Genomic DNA, 25,225 nt, shown 5'->3' on the forward strand with positions numbered 1-25,225 from the left:
ATCAAAAGACTACAATGTGCTAAAAATTGAATGCAGACACAAAACCCCATAAGCACAATTTTCAATTAAATTAAGTGCCACTTCATTTTTTTCTTTGATTCTTGACAGCTTAAAATTCATTTTGGGGGAATTGTTCCTTGGTGAACATTTTGAGGAGGTAAACACAATCTACTGGCTTTTCCCTTTTTAAAGCACTGTTTTCTTATAGCCAGCATTTGCAAGAATGCAATTAGTAATTTCTAAAATGTAGCCCTGATCATCTTGCCTTCTTTTTGGAGAGGGCAGGATGAATATAAAGAAAAGATGGAGCTTGTTCTGAATGAAATCATCATAGCAGAATAATTTCTACATCTTCAGGGAACAAAAAGACAACAGATTCCAAGTGTACAGAAGCTGAATATGCAGCAGGAAAAGACAAAGAAGGCTTAATCTAGATGAACATGCAGAACACAGCATGTCAGCAGGATCTTCTGTTCATCTCAGACTGGTGGGAAAGAAATAGGACCTTCTTGGGTTACACATGTGCAGCAAGTAGGTAATGCAGCCCTGTTTGAAGTAGAACAGTAGACTGTGAGAGGTAAGAAAACATTGTGCGATACTTAAGATGAGCTACTCTGGCCACTCATATAATTGCTACTGGCATGTTTATTAGCCAGGTCCTCTGAGCCAACACAAGACACAACATCCAGCATCTAATGGATTTAGGCATATTCATTCCCAAAGGGCTACCGAAAATCTGCCATATAGCCTACATGCATATCCATGTAAAAGTTTGAAACTGAAGCTCTAATAAGCCTGCTAAGGACTCAAATACCAGAAAGAGATTTGGATCCTTCTACTGCCCTCATACAAAATAGTCTATTTTACTACTCACTGCTATTGCCATATGCACACTTTCAGGTGGGGGTTTGTATTGCCGTTATGTATTTTTATTACCTGCCAAGAGAGAAGCTATTGGACTTATTATTACCCATTACTAGTACCCGAATACATTTTCCTGAGAAAAGCTTTCCACTAATTCATACTCTTGTCATGTTTGCTGCATCGCAACTAATGTCGTTTTTCTAAATTAGATAAATAAAATATTTATATTTGGTGACCTTGAAAAGAAAAGTGGACCACCTGCTCAGGATGAATTTCCTTGAATTCAATAAATATTAATAGAATACAACAAGCACCAGAGCAGAAAAGGAATGACTGATACACCCCTAATGAGTGTGGTGGTATTTATTATTTAAATAACCATTAGAAACACTCTTAGCCTCTGAGGAATTCAAGCAGGAGTAGTAGACAAATGCTTCTGTATGCAGGAGATTAATCATTCTCTTTGTGCAGTGCAGGAACAACTAATTTGGAGGGGGGGGTGTTGTTGGTTTTTTTTTTCTTTCTTCTCTCCAGTAAATAAAAGAAAATTAAAATAAAAATCTGAATCTTCTTAGCTGTCTAACTTATGTTGTAGGAAGTGCTGCTGTGGCTTCTGGGTAGGAGACAATACTTCCCACATAAACTACTGTAGCCTGGCTCAAACCAGTTTTGTTAATCCTCACAAACCAACCATATTTCACACTGTCATAGAATAAAAAGCATTTTGACATGTTTGTGCCAGAAATAGCGGTTCTGGTCAGGAATGGAAACTGCTGGGTTTTAGCAGACCTCACAAGCAGTATAACAGACAGATCTAGAGGACTGGCTTTAAGACTCAAGTTTCATCATGCTGGGATCTGGATAACATAAGTTATCATCACTCAAATTCATTATGGTGATATACACCAACCAGAACAATGGCAGACCATTGTAAAAGTTGAGATAAGAAAGAACGGCAATATATAGCACCATACTTCCTTTTACATCTAGAGTGACTGGTCCTGGCATATGGCAAAGGAATACTGTAAACCCAGGATAGCCCAGTCCCATCCTCTGGTCAACTGTCCTTGCTCTACCATAGACCTGCACCAGCACCAAAGGTTTAGAGACGTTGTTTACAGAGGCTGCATCGCATCCCACTCGGCAGGTATGGTGAAAGGTGATCTTTTACAATACTCTGCAAGGTTCACAGGAGAAACCACAGGCTCTCCAGAGATTAAAAAAATGAAACAACAGTTAATTCTATTATAAACTTTCATAAAACTGTGCTAGGAGGAACAGAAGTCTTGGCAGGTTCTTATTCTTATAAAAGACATGAAGTAAACGAAGAAAAGAAGAAAAGAAAGAAAGAAGGAAAGAGAACAGAAAAATAGGATCATCATCCTTTGGATCCAGCAACGTCTTCTCGGTCAGTGAATCGAAATTCTTTCAGTTGTAGTCCTTTCAGTTTTGAGTTGTAGTCCTTGTGATCCTTGTGGTCAGTGGGTCTGCTGGAATCCAGGGTGGAGGGATGCACTGCACAACTGAAGGATGGCTGCCTTTTTATAGGGTCAGACTCTCTTGGACCTCTCCCACAGGTCAGACTCATCCGCAGGGACCTGGCGAGCCCCAGATCTAGTTCACTGTGTGACCTGGCAGGCGCACCAATGTCTGTACCGCTGTCTCCTGGCAGTTTGTTGCTGAGGCAGTTGACCTTCGCAGCCTCAGGCCAGACAACACAGGGAAGCATCCCACACCTTGTGCAGCAGGAGCCCTGCTCTGTCTCCCTGCCGTTTGCCCAAGTGATAACGAGCTGTCAGCACCTTCTGTCTTTTGACTTGTTTTGAGATAAACACAAAAAGGGTCTCTTGAACATCACATGCTGCAACTCACCTCCAAAACTTGCAGAACATCATCTATCATACAACCACAGGCCAGAGCAAAAGGCATCAAGTTAGCATTGCCATAAACAGACCCTGAAATCAGATAAAGGCTTTTAAGTTCCACACTGTACATTTTGCATTAGATTGAACAAGCACAGGTTTGTCTCAATGAAGTTCTGATGCTGGTTTCAATGTAATTCTGATTATTTCCACAAAAATTTGGAGATGAAAAGAGAAACAAATCACGTCAAATATCATGCTTACTGGATATATAGGGCAAACATGAGAGGGGAAAAATAATCAGTGTACTCCATTTATATAATCAGTACCGCTTGGCATCTCAAAAAAAAACTTTGAAAATGAGAGACTGCTATTCAACATAGAAATTTTTCAAATCAGGCTGATTGAAAATGGAAACAACAATTAGCATTTTTGTATATGTAAAGAAAGAGAATTAAAGGCTTAGTACCACTTGTTCTGGTAAATCTTTGTAAAAAACAACAGAAAGCTAAATCTCTTATGCATCCTCTTATTAAACATAAATGCAGCAGAAGAAGTACATTTCTTATCTCTCTTGCTACTGCTTGTCCTTAGCTTCATACGTTGATTTTCTGACTATTGAACAAGGGGAGCTCTTACTTTACAGCTGGCTTGTAGCGTTTTGAAAGGTTATACAATTTTGAGTAGCCTGAACCTGTTTAGATAAGGTTTAGGAAAAAAAAAATGTAAGTTTGATGGGATAGCTACTCCACCCTTCTCTTCCCCTGCAGAGTTCTGCTGGTAGGTAGGTGCCTCTAGAAAGGCTGGAGACAGGTAGCCTTTGCCTCCAAGCCCAACCTGAGTCCCTGAATATCCACTTTTAGGTTTGGTCCAAGTCGGCAAATGGCATCTCTAATATGGGAAATACAGACACAGAAATCCTAATGTCTTTTGAGGGGATTTTGGGGAGATGAAGGTAAGTTTGCAAGATCTTTGTTGCAAGCTTCAGAGTTTAAAGCCAGAGCCGGTTTTGGTATAAACCAGCAAAGCAACTCTGATGTATACCAAACTATTTCAACGCAGATCAGGCAAGGAAAAGACCAAGTGAAGGGTAGTCTGGTTGCAGATGATTAGAAGCTGGGAAAAGGATGACATTTGACTTTTAAATCTGCTTTTGTAAAGGTCAGGTGTCTAGATGCCTGTACATCACATCACGCTGGTTAAGGATCAAGTCGTTTCACAATTGCCTTTATGAAGTCAAATGTCTATTGCAAGGTAGATAACGATCTTGATATCTTGATAACTTCAATGTAATGGAAAATCTTACTGGGTGCTGATATGAATCTTTGAAAAATAAGATTGGAGCTGAGATTTTCCTTTCTCTTTCCTCTTCCTCCTCCTCCAACACTCTCCATGACAGTTTAAGTAAATTTCATGTTAAATGCACAAACTTAAATCTCCTGAGACTGATTTTTTTTTTGAGTTCATTATCAAAGCAAAGAGTAAGGGTAGGAGCTGGACAGCTGCTTGAGCAGAACTTCTCAAGACATTCCCCAATACCACAACACAGACACATTTACAAACAAGAAAACTATTTATTCTTCCTGATATTTAAACTTCTTGCTGCTAAACACACCAGAATCTGGCAGTTTTGCCACCATTTACTGCTATGCAAAGCTACATTTAAGCTTGTGCTTACCATTACACATTGAACAGATGTTTACAGTTCATTGATTTCAGTGCTTGCAACCACCACACATTACAATCAAGAACTTTTTAGATATTGTGGCATTGTGCACAAGTAGGTGGCTTGAACACTGGACACTAGACAGATCCTCTAAAGCAAAGCAGTGCTCCAAAGGTTTTGCTATTGGTCTTCAAAGTCATTAAAGAGAAGACAGTGATAAGGTAGAGAGATTAGTGTCGGCATGGGTTCAAGTAGTGCTTTGCCACTCACCTCCTCTGTGATCTTGAACAAATGATTGAGGATAATGGCACCCCTTTGCTTCCCAAAGATGCTGCAAAGATGGTGACTGAAGATCTTGCAGCCTCCTACAAAGAGGTGATAGGTCATCTCTGCATCTGCAGTTAACAGCTATCCTGGGGAATACAAGAATGTGAAAGGAAAGCATAGCGAAATGCTATCTCCCAAACCTAATCTTTTAATAGGATTGAATTGTCTTGATTGCATCACAAAAGAAAATCTTACCAAACACAGACCTACATCCCCATATTAATAGGAGACAAATCATTCCTTCTGCTTCAAGCCACAGGGTACTTTAGGAAGTCCTATGTAAATTGGAAGGAGGAAAATTAATAGTTAAGCATTCACTTAATGATGAAGCTGTTATGACAACTTCTATGTAAGTATGTAGTATTTCCAGCCAATTACCTCTTTTAGTAACATAATTTGTCTACGATATTTGTGTGCCTTACAACAATAACAATGAAAATGCCCAATATATCTTTTGGAAGAGCAACAGACCTTTGTGCCCGTTATGCTTAGTCATGAGGTACAACTACGTAGAAACATGAATACCTCTGAATTTAATGGAGCTTGCTTACACTCCCGGTATCACTCCATTTGTACCTCCACAAGCTCTGTGGCAATATGCAGCAGGCTTTATTGTCAGGATAGCTTCTTAACCAGCTAAAAGGACATTCAAGACCCCTATGACTCTCTCACATGGTTTAGTCACAGCTAGATGAATTAGAGGCTGAAACACTCCCAACCGAAGTGTGATGTCCATTCAACACTGGCAATCAATGCCCCTAAATTTGTGATCAAGTCTGAACTTCACAGTTAGACATTCAGGAGCACGTGATTCAGTCTATATCAACAAACCCAGTCGGGTAAATGTATACCTGCAAATGAGAATTTTCTCTCTATCATTTGTTATAAATAAATGCAGGTCAGACAAGTTTCCAGTGAAGCTCTGAACAATCATTTTTACTCAGCATGCAATGCTCTTCTTACTAACAGTGATTTTTACCATGACATTAGCACCCATAAATGGTGACTATAATTTGTACCTAGTGCACATGAGCTTTACAAATGGGCTTGCAAACAACAGAAAACTTTTAGATATCCATTAGTTGAAAACTGCTGACTAATACCACCAATATTACAGACAGAGTGGCATCATCTGTAGAAATAGTGTCCTGGACCTCCACACCTCTAGCTGGTCTATGGCAAACAAAACAGACTGCCATCCACCAACTTCCTGAAGGGCTCTGGTAACAATACCCACTCTTGCCTTCACAAAGCACAAGTCCTTTCACTAACACACCAGAAATTGTTAATGGCCCCAGAACCAACAGAAGTGCCCTCAATATGATTCTTCCAGATGCTGTGGTTGCTGTGTTAATTTACCTCCCTCTTGCATAACCAAAAGATCTATGCTTCACTACATGTTCTAGTAATAGATGGCATGGCCTGTCTTTGTCCGTGACACAAGGCACCAACAGCAGAGAACACCAACAGAAACTACAGAGTGTTGTTCACACAAGCACTGCCAAAATAGACAGTTTGAAGTCAATTTAAAATAAGTGGTTTAGTTACACTGATACCCGATTTTGCCCACTCTAATCCCATCAAGTCAACTGATGGCTATGTCCCACCATAATAGTTGGAACAGAATGACATCTTTTGAAAGTCTCATGCCATGTGTGTGATGTTACCTGTCACTGGAAAGGTGGAGAACATCACAGTCCTATTCCTAAAGAAAATGACTCAGGTGTGAAAGAGTTAAAATACCTTGTAGTTCCTCTTTCAAGTAATACTTTGTGGAGCGCTCAGGCTTGCCCGAGTGGCAGTACACCTCTGCTCACAATGCTAGTTTGACCTGTCTCCTTTTTGATAAAAAAAGAGCAACTTCAAAAAAACCCAATAATATATAATCCAAAGTCTAACTCATTATTTTGGTTAAAAAAAAAAAGGGGGGGGGGGGAATGCACTGTACAATAGAAGGCAGAAAGAATGTCTAGAGCATCATTATCAGAATTATAATAATTTAAACATTTTTCAGAAGTTTTTAGTATTCTGTATACAAAATCAGGGAATTGCATATAGATTTTTAATCTTCTAATCATTTCTACATCCCAGAAGAAGCTAATCCCTGTGACACTCCATTGGATAAGGCACTAAATTACAGGCAAGCATGTGATATTACAGAGTAGGCAATTTAAAGCCTTTCTTTAAAAAAATCACCCTTGATTAAAGCATCTGTGATTTGGTTTAGGCAGGTGATACTAAAAACAGTTTCCTGATGAACGTAGCTTCTCAGACAATTATTTATTTCAAAGTAGGTGTATGTCTGAACTGGATTTCAAAAGGGATTTGGCAAAACAGATATTTAAACCTTGGACCCATTCTTACACTGAATTGAAATGCTGTTGAAAAAGAAAAGAGTCATTACTCAAACTAGAAGCATGTTTCCTGCTTTAAAGAGTTCATATATAGTGGGGAAAAAAATCCCCTTCTTTAAGTGTGAACAGTATATATACATTATACATCTTGTCTCAATAATTAATTAAGCATGTGTTTAAGTGCTTTGTTTAAAGGCATGCCTGTTTAGTAAAAGCAGAAATGTCTTACTGAATTCAAGCGTGTAATGCTAAGTATACACTTCGATGCTTTGAAGAACTGCTTTTTATTTGATGGAGAATAATTTCAAAGGGAAATGAAAAAGACGGTCTCCCCATGTTCTTAAACTGAACTGTATATGTGATTTCTGATCTACCGAAGACTTCATCTGCAGCACTTAATTTCTAACAGAGGAGCTCTGTAATTAGCTCTTGAAGCTTGCCAGTGTAAACACAACAGAACCCAAGAAGCTGCTTTGCAAACGAGGGTTAATGCAGCATATGACATACGGTATAGGACTGGACAGCATTAAACAAAGGTTAATTCTCAGCAGCAAAAATATATTCAATGGACTCTTTTATCAAATATCCTAACAGCAAAGGGGAAGAGAAGAAAAAAGAATTGCCTCTCAGATACTTAATTATCTGCAGTGTATATGCAAATATCCAGAATTTGATGAGGTCTTTACTTTTCACCTTTAAGCACCACATTAGTAATTCATGAAGCCACTACTAATGTTGTTGAGTGCAAGCAGCAGTGAAAATTAAGCATTAATGACTTCAAAGGTAGGGTGCCCATAAAATGAGTAGATACCTCTGAGGTCATCTGTACTATCTGAATGTAAGCGATGGAAAAACATGCATCAGCTCAGCATTTCATCAACTGCACATTTCTAAAAAAGCATCCCTAATGCCAAGGGAGGTTATACAGACAGCAGGTGAGTTGCAGTGAACAAAAGTTCACACCACCATGACTAAAAAGATTCACAAACACTTCTTGGCCTTAAAACACACCAGCTTATGAGACAGCATTTCAATAAGGCCAGAGAAGCAAAATAACAGACTAGAAAGTCACTCTTTTGGGAAGGTGGGTCGACAAGTAAGAAACTGCGACCACTTTGGTTTTGTAACTTTTCCTGAAGACAGGAAGATCCAAGTGAGCTGCAGAATTATGTTTACACAGTCATTGGGCTTTTCAGGGCCACTTGTAAAATCTGAGCTCCAGTTATCTGAAGAGTTAATCTGTGACAAACCACATTGCAGCAAGTCTGTCAACAACGCATCTGTGAAGTTGCTGCAAGAAATCCACTAGACTTTCAAGCTATCCAAACGAGTATATAGTGGATATAGCTATTATGGTAAGTTTAGGCCTCAGAACTAGCAATATTGTTTGCGCAATATTTAATAGCAAGTATTGAATTTACAAGATAAAAATTACAGGGTCATTTTGAAGTGAATGATACTAGTAACTTCAGATAGCTGCTCTTGGCATAAAAGCAATCACCTCCTATGAAGATGTTTCCATACAACTCATTTTCCATCTTATTGTACTTACAGTATTTCAACCCAAAAAGAACACTGGAAGAAAAAATTAGTATAAATATCTCCAAGAAAGAAGACAAACTAATGGGCCCAGTGTTTCCACACTTGTGAACTATTTAAGTACTGTTTGACTCGTATGATTCTAATATATAGATACGTCAGAAAATGTGCTGCTCTGGAAGACCACAGCCCCTGTTGGTGTCCATTTAAATAGCCTCATGGAACTGTAGCAATTTACACCCATAAAGGATCTGCTCTAGACCATGAATAGAGAGAGGAAATTTGATTTTTAAAGTGATATCTCCATGAAAAGCTAGGCTTGTAGGCCAGAGATGTACCTGGCTGCTTTGGTTTTTGACAATAAGCGTGAAGAGTAGTGGAATGTTATATTTAGGGTAATAAACTTGAGTCTTACCATGGATGGGCGGTAAAGGCACAAAAACTGATGTGCATTAGAAATAGTAAAATCAGTTTATTAAAAATAAAAAGGGACAACAGGGGTAATATTACATTTTCCAGAATGACATTACAGCTCTTTAAGTGGGTTTACAATCCAAAACATAAGAAATGACAAAAAAAAAAACCAAAACCAAATATAAATGCTGCACAAATGGCACACATTTTATTACAGACAAAAGAAACAGGTAGTTGCATCCTTTGCAACACACTGAGATAAATCATTCATTATGGTTCTAGCAGAAAATGAGGACAGAAGACTGCTGCCATCAGTGGCAATCCCCGATTTTAACAAGGTAGAACTCCTGTTCGGCTGGAACGGTGAAATATTCAAGGTCTGGGAAGCACAGGACTAAGAAAGCATAAGTGATTTATAACTGAGTGAGGACTCCACCTTACCGTGTCCCTCAAAGCCATGAATTCACCCACCTCAGACAGGAGAGGAACTCCTGATTATCAGCAGGAACACGCCTCTCTGTTTTTTTCACCCAAGCAGGACACTAAAGGTACCTGACAATTGCAAGAAGGAACATGGGTCCCTTTTAAACATGGTACCATAGTCAGTCCACTGGGTTTTATGAAGCTATTTCCTGCTTTACTAGGTGCACCTCAGATCTGCAAAGACTTGGCTGTTCTTTGCAGGACGTACTCCAGCACTCCCCACTGCTGCAGTGCCTTGATCTTGTCTATTTACTACTGTGCCAGTCCAGCTTTCTATTCCTCCCAGGAATCTTGCAAATGCTGAAGATGCACCATTGAAAAAGATGATGCTGCCTAGCATGTGGGGGGCCTTTGCCTTTCAGCAGGACCCAGCACTTGAAAGAGCACTGCAAACAAAGAAACAACCCGTGGCATCCCAGCACAGAAAGTCCTCCTACCAACACACATGCTGGGTGAGAAAGGCTTGCTAACAAAATGCAGTTTTCCCCAGCAGGGAGTATTTTGCAATAAGTAGATCCTTCTTAGAGACCCCTATGACCTGCTGGCAGTTGGAGGAGAGGTACACCAAGAAAGCAGCATGCCATAGCTGCACTTGAGCCCCACAGTGCCCCTAGAAGAACAGTTACCATCAGAGATAGCAGAACATGTTCAAGAAATGCTTTAAGATAAGCATGGCCAAACTAGCCCTTTAGGAGCTAGCTGGACTTGTCAAACTAGAAAGCCAAGTTACAACAATCAATTCCTGTTTGAGTCGTAAACTTGTATGCTGCAGGGCTGGCACTTACCCCTGAACCTGTGGAACAAAATTATAGCTGACAAAACTGGAATCAAGAGAGAATTTGATGTATACAGCCATACATTTGGCATAGAAATGCTAGAAAACAACACTAAAATAAAAATCTGGTGAGGCTGGAGATTCTCAGACTTTGATGTATAAAAGCCAGCCCTTAGTTACAGGGATTTAGGTAGGTTGTATCATAATTGCTAACCCCAGGACTTCTGTTTCTGAGACAGGCAGTTCTGCTTAACATCAGCCCCACGTTGTCACTCTGCTCCCAGCCAGTCTTGCTCAGCAAGCACAGAAAGATGTCTACTCAGTGGTCTAGCTATGTGAGTAGTGCCATACTCCTTTGCATCCTCTCAAAAAGTGGATTTGTGACTATTTAAAATGGAAATACTGCTTTCCAGCATGAGAACTCCACTTGCTGTTGGGGGTCGTATGCAAAAGAAAAAATAATATATATTAATGTATGTAAAACTGAAAGAAAAACCTTTGAGAAATTCATGTAGCCAGCTGGAGAACAACTTGTGAGAAAATTGTTATACAGTGGTTAGTGAATTACCTTTTCCAGAGTGGCAGCAGCTAAATTATCAATATCCAGCAAGTGATAGTCTTGATTACAGTAAATCCTAAAGGCAATAAAGCCTCTTCAATGGAAGAACCTACTGCATTGTTATTTGCAGAATCAAATCACTTCATGTCAAGTCTTTGATTTCTGCATGCTTATTTTGGACTTCAAACGTTACATAATACATTAAAACCTGAGCCCCACAAAGCTTATCTGCCTTGGAAAGTGAAAAGAGTTTAAACTGTGATGGTTAAACTGTGATTAACCAATGTTAAAATTGATATAGAAAGTCCTGCACAGTTAGCCACAACTTACAGCTCTAGGCTGATCTTAGGGACCCAGCAAGGTCCTGATTCAGCTTCAGATTTTATGAATCCAGAAGAATGAAGCGGTGTTAACCAGGAGAAGAAAAAAAGCAGCCAGAAAACTCACCCCAAACCCAAGAGCTGAAGCACGTCTTTATTGTGGCCTTATTTGTCCACAAAGCACCTTTAATCTATCTCAACCGCTACAGCTAACCTTTCACTATTTACAGGGTTGTATCTTTCCAATCTATCTACTGTCTTCTATTAAAACAAATTTTAAAACAGGAGATCTCAAGGTTGTAAGCTGGCTGCTCTTGATCATTTTAAGGCACAACATCAAACTTACCAATGTCAGCAGAAACCTTCATAGGTCCCCTGTTATTTACAGTAATTTTATTTTTGTTGGATTTTTGGGTAAGACTTTGAATAAGCAAACCTGTGCAAGAGAAAAAGGCAACCTAGATTTTTTTCATACCACCTTCCTATTCTTTCTCACTTTTCAAAGATGTTTGTAAAAGTCCTTAATTTTAAAGATAGGATATTCAGATGGCAACTAACTGATTATAATTGCTCCTCTGATTTTCTGTGATACGAGGGTGCCTAACTGCAAATACCACTTCCAGATTACAGTTCTCCCCCCTAGCTGAACACAGCTTCCTGAGAACGAGCCTACCTTTTGGGAAGTGAATCTGAGGGACTCAAATTTAGACATCTGGGTGACTAAGCAGTATCGTATTAACTCATGCCTGAAAACACATCCATACAAGGAAACTAGGAACAAACTGGAGTTCAGAGACCCCAGGTGTCACAAGAGGCAAAGGGGCCTGATCCTTTCAGGGGAGGCACTAGATGAGATTTCACCTGTCAGAATGAAAGTAAAGGAGATGCTGGTTTTATTGATTCTTCAAGCCTCCACAGATCAAGTAGGGTCTATCGACATTCAGGAGATGCAATACATTTTCCCCGAGGATCACCAATTACCTTGTGCAGACACCTGTCATTACTTAATAATGTTTCTGTCTTGCATTTGAAATATATTGACATTCAGTATTTTCTCAGGGTGCAGCATAACCCAGAACTCACTGATCTCAGCCTTTCTTCTACAAAATGAGCTTTGGCATTAGGAAGGGATAGGTGAGCACACACAACCTACCCCAATTTCTATTTTTGGTAGGATATCCTTCGAAATCTTGTAGTTATTAAGACTGGAAAAATGAAAAAAATCAACAGCTTCTTTCTTAATATAGATATGCAGGAGAGAATCATCTTACCCAACAATGAATGGCTAAAAGTCAGACATCTAGGCTAAGCTAGTTATTTTAAATACATCCAGTGTCTCTCACAGACAACCTACTCTATCATATCAGAGGGAGCTTAAGCCATTACATAGACATTTGCCCACAGATGGACAAATTAATTCTTCCCTGGGATTCCTGCTTTGCATATCCTAGCCTTTGTTTCACTGCCATAGTTGAAACCACAAAGCAGTAGTAACAATCCTCTATTTACAACTGATGCATTTCAGCTCCCAAACAGAAACATTATCTGGCTGCTCTCCCAAGTTGTATGCAGCACCTGAAAAAGAAATGGAAACAGACACATGCTGAGACAGGGCTCAAAGCGACAGCCTGCCTTCATCTGCTTTGGTATGTTGGCTGCTCATCCACCAGGCCTCTGACATTTCCGGCTGCCGCATCCGGGCCTGTGCGTCACCTGGAAAACACAAACAACAAGAGATGCCTTCAACTTCACCAAAAACATTTCACATGACATATAGGTGCTGCTTCAGCTGCCTGGTTAGCGCTCACGTTGACCGGCAAGATGCGGGGACAGAGTCAGGTCTGTGAAAATGGGCACCAAGAGAACATAGATTCAGAGGTGGCCTGGAGTGATGTCCCGAAGGACAACTGACCTGATGACTCTGAGACACAAGCACCATCCACACTTTAATCTTGTAAAGTGAGAAAAGCTCATGCTGAACAGTAACCTTCTCCCTTTCCCTGCCCAAAGGGAACTGTTCTTGAACAGCCTCTCTCCCACACGGACCTTAGATCTCCTCCCTGCCCCTCCCCAGGCCCAGTCATTTAACTTAGCCTTCAGAGGGGCAGGGGTCCAAAGCCATCCTTGAGAAAAACCCTATGCCAGCTAACTGTGATGTTCTTGCAGTAACCAGATTCCTTATCATCATCTGCAAAATAAGACAGGAATGGTGCACGAAGAAGCTTCCCACCACTCTTCTGCACAGGAGGAAATGCTAGTTTCTTCCAAGAGTAGAATTATGAAGAATTTTTAATGCCGATAGTGTGACCTAATCATCTTGAATATTTTGAAAGAAGTAAATATGAAGGTGAAACATGTGCCATAACTATGTTCACTACTAATCAAAAAGACCCTGATCATTTTATAGCATTTGTAACTGGATTCAGAGGCAGAACCATGTCATAGTATCATAGAATGGTTTGGGTTGGAAGGGACCTGAAAATCATCTCGTTCCAATGCCCCTGCCATGGGCAGGAACACTTTCCACTAGACCAGGTTGCTCAAAGACCCGTCCTACCTGGCATTGAACACTTCTAGGGATGGGGAATCCACAACCCTTCTGGACAACCTGTGCCAGTGTCTCGCCACCCGCAGAGAACTTCCTCTCAATATCTAATATACATCTATCCTCTTTCAGTTTAAAGCCGTTCCCCCCTTATCCTGTCACTATATGCCCTTGTAAAAAGTCCCTCTCCAGGTTTCTTGTAGGCCTCCTTTAGGTACTGGAAGACTGTTATAAGGTCTCCCCAGAGCCTTCTCTTGTCCAGGCTGAACAAGCCCAACTCTCTGAGCCTGTCGTCATAGGAGAGATGCTCCAGCCCTCTCATCATCTTTGTGGCCCTCCTCTGGACTCACTTAAGCAGGTCCATGTCCTTCTTGTGTTGGTGGCCCCAGAGCTGAATGAAGTACTGCAGGTGAGCTCTCACCAGAGCAGACCAGAGGGCGAGAATCACTTCCCTTGACCTGTTGGCCATGCTCCTTGTGATGCATGTCAGCATACAGTTGGCTTTCTGGGCTGTGAGCACACACTGCTGGGTCATTTTGAGCTTCTCATCAACCAAAACCCCAAGTCCTTCTCCTCAGGTCTGCTCTCAATCCATTTTCCATCTGTCCTGTAGCTGTGCATGGGATTGCCTCCACCTAAGTGCAAGACCTTGCACTTGGCCTTGTTGAACTTCGTGAGTTTGGCATTGGCACACCTCTCAAGCCTGTCAAGGTCCCTCTGGATCCCATCCCTTCCCTCCAGTGTACTGACTGCACCACACAGCTTAGTGTCATTGGCAAACTTGCTGAGGGCGCACCCAATCCTGCTGTCCATGTTGCCAGCAAAGATGTTGAACAGCTCCTTTCCCAATACTGACACCTGAAGAACAGTACTGATCTCCACTTGAACATCGAGCTGTCAGTTTATCATATCAGCTATCTGCAGGACTGAGCACAGCAGTAAACCCAAGTTCTAACAAGTGACCACAAGAAGCATCTTTGTAGCGGGTTTTTTGTACCTAATCCTTTTTCACAGCATAAGAATGAAAGTGGCTCAAAACATGCTCAGAACAGGTAACAGAAGACTTATGAATGAATCTGAATGAACCCCTCACACTTAAAACACAAAACTGATTGTAAAAACAAACGAATTTGTGTTTGATTCAACGGTCTTTCTCATATCCTGGATTTCCTTGCTATCCCAGAGATAAGGTTACGCCCATTGCTGCAGACTATTTGGAGCTAGTTGTTCTTCCACCTCCAAAAAAACCAAGTAGTAACTCTCCAGCATTACTCCAGTAGGTTTAGAAACACAGAGAGGCAGAGAAAGAACCCCACAGTGGTTCAGCTTTCATGAACAAAGGCATTAAGACATGCACTAATAGAAAACCTGCCACAAAATTCCCTGTGAAAAGCTAACAGATGGCAATTCAGAGGAGGAATTCCTGGACAACAAGAAACAATGAGAAGTAAAACACAAAAAGGTTTGCACAAGAGCTCAATTCATGATCTTTCTAAAACCCTCTGTGCACACAAAGCCCAGCTGTAATTTTTGGTTCAGATTGAACAGGATTTCTTTACAGTTTTCAACCCTGCATGTGCAGATGAGTAGACAGAAGATGCAGGACAATGGCAGCACTCACAAAGTAACCAGGGATTAGTTAAGGCATCTGGCTATTACTTCAGTTTAGACCTCACTTCGGGTTTGTGCCTCACATTGTGCTCCCATAATGTATGAGAACTCCTTCATGCAGGGCTGGAAGTCAAAAGCTTGGTGTTTCCCAAAGGTGGAAGGCAAGACAGGCTGTGTGCCAGGACAACTTCTCCGTGTGATAGCTGCAGTGGCTGACAAGCCTGGATAGCTGCCTGCCACCCGTGTGCCACAGGCCCCCGTGGTAGTGGCACTAGCGAGAAGGTGTTCTTAAAGGTCAGCTCAGACGTTGTTCCTGGACATACATCCTTTCCCTTCTAGTGTCCTTGGTCCTCACTCACTGCAAGAGTCTTTTGTAAGAGACAGATGGGTTCACCATAGCTCCTTTATGTTCACCACCAAATGAGCATAAGGGAAGCATTTTTCCCCTCCATCCTTCAGATGGAAGATACACTGCTGAAGCCACCTCTGTTCCTTGTTTGCCTGCATGCATGGAGAATTTAAGCCCCACAACACAAGTCCAAGGCCCATGGGAAGCACCTGGTGAACCTTTGTCACTGCAGCTGACAGAAATTACCCTTATAACTGAGCACTAAACCAGCTGGGAAATTCATTCACTTTCCCTTAAACTGGCAATACAGTCAGTCCTTCACTAACCTGAAAAACAAACCAATCCAGCCTTCTCCCACCATCATTACACAAACATGCACAGTACACCTTCTGTTACCCAAATACTTCATGGAAGATCAAAAATACTAATTAAATTTGGAAACTATACCCTTGGGCATTAAAGACTGCCTCAGGCACCCTTGGCCCAAGCACACAGACTACAATGCCTCTTGGCTGGCTCTCCAGATTTTGCAAGCAAGGCTGTGCTCTGGGAGTAGTAAACCCAAACAGCAGATCAGAGGATTCCCTGTGGCCAGCTGGCTTAGATAACAAGCGGGTGTTCATGCAAGCACTGCCAAGGCAACAGGAAGGAGATGCCAGACATCTGGCTTAGTAGTACAGGGTAGAGAACATAGTTGTCTCCTACATTCATCTATCCAATCTATCTATCTAGATTCATTTAACTGGTACCCATCAGCAAAGTATCTGTCTGCCTGTAGTATGTGCTTATTGCTCTCAAAACCAAACAAAGACTCACACAGCCATTGCTGTGACTAGCATGGAGTTGTCTGCAAACAGAAGAACAGACCTCACCATAGACCTAGTTCTTTTGCACAAAATAACATGTAACAGTGAATCATCTGCTTTGAAAACATGCAACTAACCACAGAATAGCTCACCAAGCCCAACAGCCCTCATTATGTCATTAGTAAGGTGCTGTCCATCTAATTCCTCCTGCTGGTCTGTTATCAACATCAAGAGGATGATTTCTGACGTAGAAGCATACTGTCTTGCAGTTACCACATGGTGCTTTTTTTCAGGCAAGTTTACATTACAACTTTCAGTAGAGTGAAACATAACTGAGCTTTATAGGAGCAGAATTCTTTTAAGACAATAAGACTTCCCTTCCTAATAAAGCTAGTTAGGATTATTTTACCTATATATGTAAAAAAAAAAACCAAGCAAAAAATAAAAAACAAACAAACCAAAACCCAAAACAAAAAAAAAAAAATAGAAAGCATTGTTTCATCAAAATCAGCTCTCTACAGACAGAGTTTACATTAAGGAGAGTTTCACTGGGAGAAATTGTACAGATCCGGGAAAGATTCACAGTGACATGAGTATTTTGACTACATGGAACAGCTTGAGACACCTCTGTCCCTCATAGAGAGATAAATAGAGCATACTGTGTGTTACACAAGACTTGCCTAATGAGTACAGCACCAGATTCAGGCTCAGCTCAAGCCAGCACATAGGCAGCGGAGACCAGCAGCCTTCCACAGTGACTTTGGGGTGATCAGGGTGACGTGACCACAGCCAGCTACCAGCTGGGCTGCAGTTATCCTCCTGGCAAGCAGAAGCAGAGGCTGGTCAGAGGACCTTAAAAAAGTAAAAAGAAGAGTCAACGCACTTGAAGGGCCAGGCCTTCCCCATTGACTGAATAGTCAGCAGTGACTGAATTAGTAATTTATCTACATACCCTGGGGCTGAGTAGACTGTTAGTGAGCTATACAGCTTAGGTTGTTTAAGCTTTCTTCCCCCCACGGAAGATATTGGTTTTCATCAAAAATGATTCTTGAATTTAACCACATTTGCTTAATGAAAAGAAAAAAACATAAAATATTTCATCATGTGAAAGAATTTAGTATTTTATTAACAGCAGAAAAATACATCATGAATTTGAAGTGACCTGTTAAATATAAAGTGGTCTTATATGTGTATTTAGAGACAGTCTAAAGTATAGGAGTTAAATCCAGAAGAGGACATCCAACAAGCACCTTGTCATGGTCTGAGCCCAGCCGGTAACTCAGAACCACACAGCCGCTCACTCACTCCCCCCCTTCTTCCTCCCCCCATTCCCAGAGGGATGGGGAGGAGAATCAAAAAAATGTAACTCCCACGGGCTGAGATAAGAGCAGTCCCGCAACTAAGGTATAATACAAAACCACTACTGCTACCACCAATGATAATAATGATTAGTGAAATAACAAGGGGAGAGGATACAATTGCTCACCACCCGCCGACCGATACCCAGCCCGACCCGAGCAGTGATCTGGGCCTTCCGGGTAACTCCCCCCGGTTTATATACTGGGCATGACGTGCTGTGGTATGGAATACCCCTTGGCTAGTTTGGGTCAGGTGTCCTGTCTCTGCTTCCTCCCGGCTTCCCCTCCTCCCTGGCAAAGCATGAGACTGAGAAAGTCCTTGGTTGGAGTAAACATTACTTAGCAACAACTAAAAACATCGGTGTTATCAGTGTTGTTCCCAGGCTGAAAGTTAAAAAACACAGCACTGCACCAGCTACTAAGAAGGAGAAAAATGACTGCTGTAGCTGAACCCAGGACACACATCCACAGTGAGACTGTCACCTCTGAGGAGAGACTTGGGTGCTAAAACAGTTTCAGTAGCTAATGTTATATAGTATCAAAATTTGTAAACACATTCTATTTCTGACAAAGCTTTAACTTTTGTCTTCCACAAGTTACATGCCTCTAAAACTCATCCCTCAGGCCTGGTTATGAAGCATGAAAGATCAGAGGACTCTAAAATTGGCTGCTCTTACACAAGATTTTTCTTAAGTATAGGCATACACAGTTGTTTGAGCCATGCCACAAAACTCAACTCCACATTCACTGCAACTTTTATTACACCTCTGACCATGCACAAGGATGCAAAGACAACCTTGGTATCTGCACTCCAGAAGCAGAACTCATGAACAGCAGCAAACTGACATTGTTGGTTTCATTGGGCTTTGGTGGTTGGGGCTTATTTTTTTTTGCTTGGTTGATTGGTTTGCTTCATTTTTGGTTTGTTTTTTTTATTCTTTTTGATCTGGCTGCCTGGGGAGAAGACTTTAAGTTATCTTGTTCCTATTCACTAAGGAGGCAGCAGTAACTTAACAGAAAAACACATTCCCCCATCCAGTTAAGAATTCTAAGTTGAGAGGAAAATCCCTCAAAGATTGAAACACTAGAATGAAAGACTTATTCAGAAAGACTGCAGCAAAACCTCACAGGAACTATAGCCAGCTTAAAAGATGGTGTGTGCTACCTAAATCTAGCGCACCAGCCCTGGACTACTTCTCCTACAAACCCTCCCAAGCTTTCTTCCTGTGGTGGAGAATAACAATTTTTGGCTTGTCCTCTCAACACATCCTTTAGCCTAATGCATTACAAACACCTTCCTTACTAGGTAGAGCTGCATCAAGCCATCATCTGTGTTGTACTTTGGAGCTGCAGCCCTAGATATTTTCATGAGTTAAAGAAATACTAATAAAGAAAGGAACGTCCTGGGCAAGATATTCTGTGCCAAAACAAACTTCAACCAGTCTTTTTTTTCTCCTTTATCTGTTGCAGCAAATACCAGATGAGATATGATGTACCTTTACAGGCAGCCCTGTGAAACCTTCAAGTGCTATGCACAGTGAAGGCCACTGCTGAGACTGTGTTCGAAAACCCTAATATGGGACAAATGTCAAAGTGAGAAAAGAGCTAGGAAATGTTAATATGTCTTTAATCTCACAATGGCTCTTCATCACAAGGCAAACTGCTTGCTAGAGCTTCAGTTGTACTACAATAAGTTTGCTGAAATGAATGTAACAGCATTGTTAATGCTGAGCTACTATTATGTTCTTAAGTGTGCATGACTTACTTTTAACAGAACAGTTCAGTTCACATTTATTACACAGACAATAGCAGCACTTTGGAAGAGGGTACAAAACTTTGAAATCTCCAGAGGCATGTTCATTGTGACAGTTATTCATGGGTTGTTCGAAGCTTACTTTCAACAGAAAATAGACTCTTGTACTAATGCAAGCCTCCCCCATCACCACTTTTTAAAAACAGTTGTTCCATTCATAAACTGGAAGTTGAAGTAATAGCAAAAATTTTATGACCACTCCTAAAAATATATGAGAAAAGTCTAAAGCCATCTCAAAGTTAATACATTTAAGCTGCAAATATATCTGGAGAGCATGAACTTCACCAGGCAGGAAATAAGAAAATAGCATCATCTGTTGATGTACAACAGCCCATTGTTTATTCAGGACAGACAGAGGGAGCTGTTGCTATTCAAACAAGAGATGCTCTCAGACAGACACAGATGATGATATATAATCAAGTAGTTTGAAAGATGACTGGCACCGAAAACCTCATTTACTAAGGTGAAAGACAAAATGCATCTGTAATTCCCCCTATTTGCTTGTATAGTTTTCATCATCTCTTGCAAAAAAGCACCAACAGTAATGCACGTGTTGCATAAAATTTAAAATAAGTTTTTCAAGCCCGCCTCAATCACAGTCCATTATCAAAGCCAAGCAGATTTGAGAGCGTTTATCCACAGATGCACCTCATACTAGTGTAAAGAGAACACTTAACATGGACCAATAGAATGGGTTGTAGACTGAAAGGGACTGAGGGGTACATCCCATGTTGCCTTGGGGCATCATGGACCCAGGGTCAAATTGACTGCTGCAGGCTTGCAACATAACCCTTGCCAAGTCATTTAGCTCTGGTCTCCCGCCATGTGATAGCCTTTTGCCTCCGAGCACTGTTGGTAACAATTTTACATAAGACCCAGCTCCACTTTTCCAGGCTCAGGCTATTTTCTCAGTGACCCATCTAAAGGATGGCACCAAAATTGTTAAAGAACAACAAGTTGTCTTCAAAGCCTAGGAACAGGAAACTGTGAGGAAACTTCAGGATCAGACTGAAGTTCAGTTAACTGATGTCTTCTATCTAGAAATTATTTAGAACCAAAAGTCAATACAGATCTTGACACCACTACTTCCTTCCACTTTGGCAGGTAAGAAATGAGTGTGTTCCCAAGAATGCTTTTATGTAGAGCGTTAACTGCATTCATGGGTATTCAACATGTGCATTAACTTGTCTAAATCTTTCTTAAGTTTTACTAATACCCCTCCATAGCATTCTCTAGCAGTGAGGTCCACAGGTTAATTAAGCACTGCAAGGGGAAAATAGTTTTAAACTCTCCGCCCAACAACTTCATTTGTTGCTTTATTTTATTCCTGTGAGAAGTTTCTCAACAGCTCTTACTCTCCACCACACATACAGGAACAAACCCATTATCTAGTTATCAGCTATGGCACTAAACACTAGCCATCACTGCTGTTCTCCCAGGCCAGGGTTTAAGCACAGAATGGAGGAGAAAGCCAACACCTTAGAGGTGCAGCCAACAGACTCCAACTGAAATCACTAAACCCCACAATTGCCCAGAGTATCTGGCCAGCAATCGGCTAGGTGTACAACTGTTTCCTTTGCACTTCTCTACTTCTGCTTTCTAGCAGCTTTAATTAATATATTAACATATTTCCCCATAAAGCAAAGCAATGTCCTTGTCCTCAAGAACTGTGACAATACTAGCAACAATTAGCTCAAACTGGATATCTGAAGACCTTTCATTAGCAGGATCTGAAGCAAATAGCCTGCAATCCCCTTAAAGCAGGGACTTCAGTTATGAACAAGAAATGTTAGGAATACAGAAAACATGCCAAAGTATTATCCTGCTGTATTGCTTTTGCTCATATTAGCAAAGTGTTGTGCTCTATGAAGTGAGCTTTAGTTCCATATTCACTGCGGAAAAAGAAAGAAAAAAGGAAAAAAAAAGCCTTGCAAAAATTAATCGCATTTTAACTAGAGCTGGGTGAAACAACCAATAAAACAAGAAAGCACAGGAAGCCAGCCTGACTTTCTGATCCATTGCCAGCACCATAACCTTTCTAGGTTTCACTCTGTCACAAGCAGCAATGCAACAGTGTACAGTAAGCAGACATTCTTTTGAAGATTACCAGAGAGATTATTGATTCCTTTTTGCCATATCTCAGCTTTAAATGAGATGGCATACCAGTAAATCAACAAGGAACTACTGCATGCACCTATGGACTTATATCTCCTCAATATCAGAACACAGGCTTCTTGCCCTGTACTTTGTGCTGGAGTCCTTCAGGTGGGATTTCCCAGAGCACCTAGTATAGCCCACCTCATTGCAGCAAGTGGCATAAAACCTCCTAACCTAAGTAAGATCAAAGTTCAGTAATGCAACCTCCTAGCTGCTCTTTCTCCTACCTTTGAATTTGTCTCCCCACTGCCACAGTTTAATTGATGCCTGTCAAGTTGTTAAACCCCTTCTCGCGTAAGTACATGGAAGACACATACATCATTATTCTTCTGAGAAAAACCTGAAGGTATCCATTCCACAGAGAGGGCTCAATTTCAAAATATAGTCCAAAACTGTACCTTCAATCTTGTTTAATACTTTGATTTATATCCTCATTAGCATCGGGGAATAGCTTCTATTAGAACTATTAAAGATAATTTTTGCAATATCAAAGACTACGAGTAGGTGTAATGATAGTACTAACGATAAAAATTAATAACCATTCATTATTTTTAATTGTATGTTCAGCTGAAATGAATAATCAGGAAAATAAACAAGACATTTTATATGAACCTAAAACTAAGGTATGTGAAAACACTATAAATTATGCTCTATATTATCAGTTGTCCACTCAATGTTTAATATTGCACTTTTGCAGAAAGGAAAGTATTCTGCAGGTAGGCCACACAGCCAGGATCCAGCAAGCAGCATAGCATCAAGCAAACCTCTTCCATACCTGTATCCTCTGATGCTCTGCTTACTTTTGACGCATCCAGGATAATAGGGCATTTGGCATCTTACTTGCAGGTATGTATGGGAAATCACTGGATTGGGATATTATTAATGCTGAAAAGCACCAATAATAAAACGTTTCTTTCCTTAGTCTCTACAGTTGTGCCTTTGCCATCCCATTGGGCATGTCTGTTCGGATCATTAGTGCTTTAGCATGATGTTATTTCTCACTAATAGGCAGGACAGCACAGTCAGTACCTCTACAGATTTCAGCAACAACATATCTTGGGTTCAAGACCAGTTGCCAGCACAACAGACTGAAAGAAGTGCCCACATGACTTGTCAGGATTTATTTAGCACTCCCAGTCTGATCAGTGCCTACCCAAGCTAAGCTTCGCACAGCAGCTCCCAGCAGTGCGTGTAAGGAGGCTGGGCTGACTTAAAGCAAGAACTATCCTGCAAGACTGACATACACAGCAGCTGATTCTTTCAATCATGTTCCCTTCCCATTATGGAACAGTTTCAAAAAGTACTAACTTGCACTGCTTGTTTTGTATTTCAAGCATGCAAGAAAAGTCCCCAGCAAATAAGATACTGTACTTCCAATCCTTGTTTCAAAGCTGTGAAAACACAGCTCATGCAAGCACCACCTTCTTGGATATATACTTAAAAGACACTTGCACTTTTTGGTCTTAAAGGTGGAAAGCTCTCTCCTCAGAAGGAGGACTGTCATTCAGGTTTTCTTTAAGGACAAAGAGGAAGGTAGGAAATCAAGCAAGAAATAGACCTCTTAACTGATCAAGTTATTTTCAACAATAGAACTGCAATTTTGTTTGCACTACAGGTCACCTTAAAGGTTTTGCAAGAGCTTTTGCTAGATATTAAATTCTCCAGTGAAAGTTACAACAGCCATTTGAAAGTTGAAGTGATTTTATTGGCAGACTCAAATGTAAGCTTTCTGGCTGTCAAAAGCTCTCTGCTTGTGTCATCTAAAACACGTCCTATCTTAATTCTGAAATAACTGATACGGCTTTTGGTCTGCAGACAAGCTGCATCTTTGAAAGTTTCACTGCTCCAAAACTTCAGTAGCTATGTTGTTCCACAGCCTCAGTAAAGGCATGAAAATACAGGTCACGTGGGACTTTTTCAAGAAACATGCTTTTACCTTCCCCTCAGATAAGGTTCTGGGACAATGAAAAAACAGTGCCAGCAAAAGGCTACCAGAAGTGAGCACTGCATGCTCATAAAAGCCCTTCCCCAGCTGATGAATTGGAGTCCCACATACTAATTGTCACCTCAGTCGCTGGTTGTGTCATGCAAGACTTTCCAAACTTGGCCAAGGCTACCAAAAGTTCCAGCTGCTCCCATAACTAGACTTTCTACACCAGGAACTGCAGTAGTTCCCCAAAGCAGAATTTTCTTCCTGGGCCACTAGAAAGGACAACTTCAAGCTAATTTCCATTATCTTGTCAGCCTAACACACCTGAGGTCAGAGGAACAGTTTCACTAAATCAAGCTGCCCACATATCTCTCCACCCCCTTGGCACTTTTACAGGACATGCAGAGCCCCTTGCCAACAGCAGCCGGGATGCCCCATGTCAGCAAAACCTTTTTCATCATCAGGGAAGAAAAAAATCCAGAGCCAAAAAGAAAAATAAGAAAAAAGCATCTTCACTCCTGCAGTATTCACTTCTACATTCCACCAGAAAGGTGATCATCCAGTCCCTCATACTGTCGGTCTGGTACACAGCAAGTTGTGCAGGAGATTGGGCATCAAGTCAGTGGCCTGTCCTTGTAGAGGAAGCCTTCACCGACTGGAGAGCAATCATAAGAGGCAACATAAGTCCTGTTCCAGCTCATCAGAAAAACAAAGGGACTGCCAGTTAGGCAGCTAGAGGATGGCAGAAAACATGAGCCCTTCAAAGTATGTACAGGGGCTTTATATTTTGTGCAGCTAATGGATCTAGAAGCTTTTCCCTTCATATTTGCTTATCTGCAAAACTTGTCCTCTGACAACAACACTGAGTGAGTTAATGAATATGAGCATTGCCCTGAGAGCACATGGAGGTGCTGGAGCACCCAATTTCAGAGCACTGAGAGAATTGTTATACAGGACTTGCACAGGCAAGATAAGCAAAAAATATACGTTAATCCAAAAAATCCCTCAAGCTCACAAATTCATCCTGCATAGCTCAGTTCATGAAACTGGCTGCTCAACTCAGTGGAGGAAAGAGCCTTTAAGGCCAGACTAGGATTAACTGAGGCTCTCAAAGCTGCGACAGCCCAGGCTGACTTGCCAGAGCCCAGGGCAGCTATCTATGCTCCCCAGGGCACAACACACCCAAGCCCTTACCAAATCCTGTCACTCTTTAGACCCGTTTCCCTACTTCAGAGAGAAAGCCCAGGGAGGTACCAGGCATGACTGCTCAAGGGCCTGCTGGTACCCTCAACCACTGCCTGTCCACAGGGAGATGTTGTGGGGAGCCATTGTGTAACTCAATGGCTTCTCCCAGGGATTCCTTCTGACACGAGCAGGAAGACAGAGGATTAACAGGGTGGGTGTAAGAAACTATTAGAGCATCTTGCTTCTTCCCACATCCCTCCTGTGAGCAGGGTACGGACCTGCATGACCTTGGTGTCCTCAGGCATGGA

Source organism: Strigops habroptila, chromosome 7 (assembly GCF_004027225.2).
Source record: "Strigops habroptila isolate Jane chromosome 7, bStrHab1.2.pri, whole genome shotgun sequence".
NCBI classification, from domain to species: Eukaryota; Metazoa; Chordata; class Aves; order Psittaciformes; family Psittacidae; genus Strigops; species Strigops habroptila.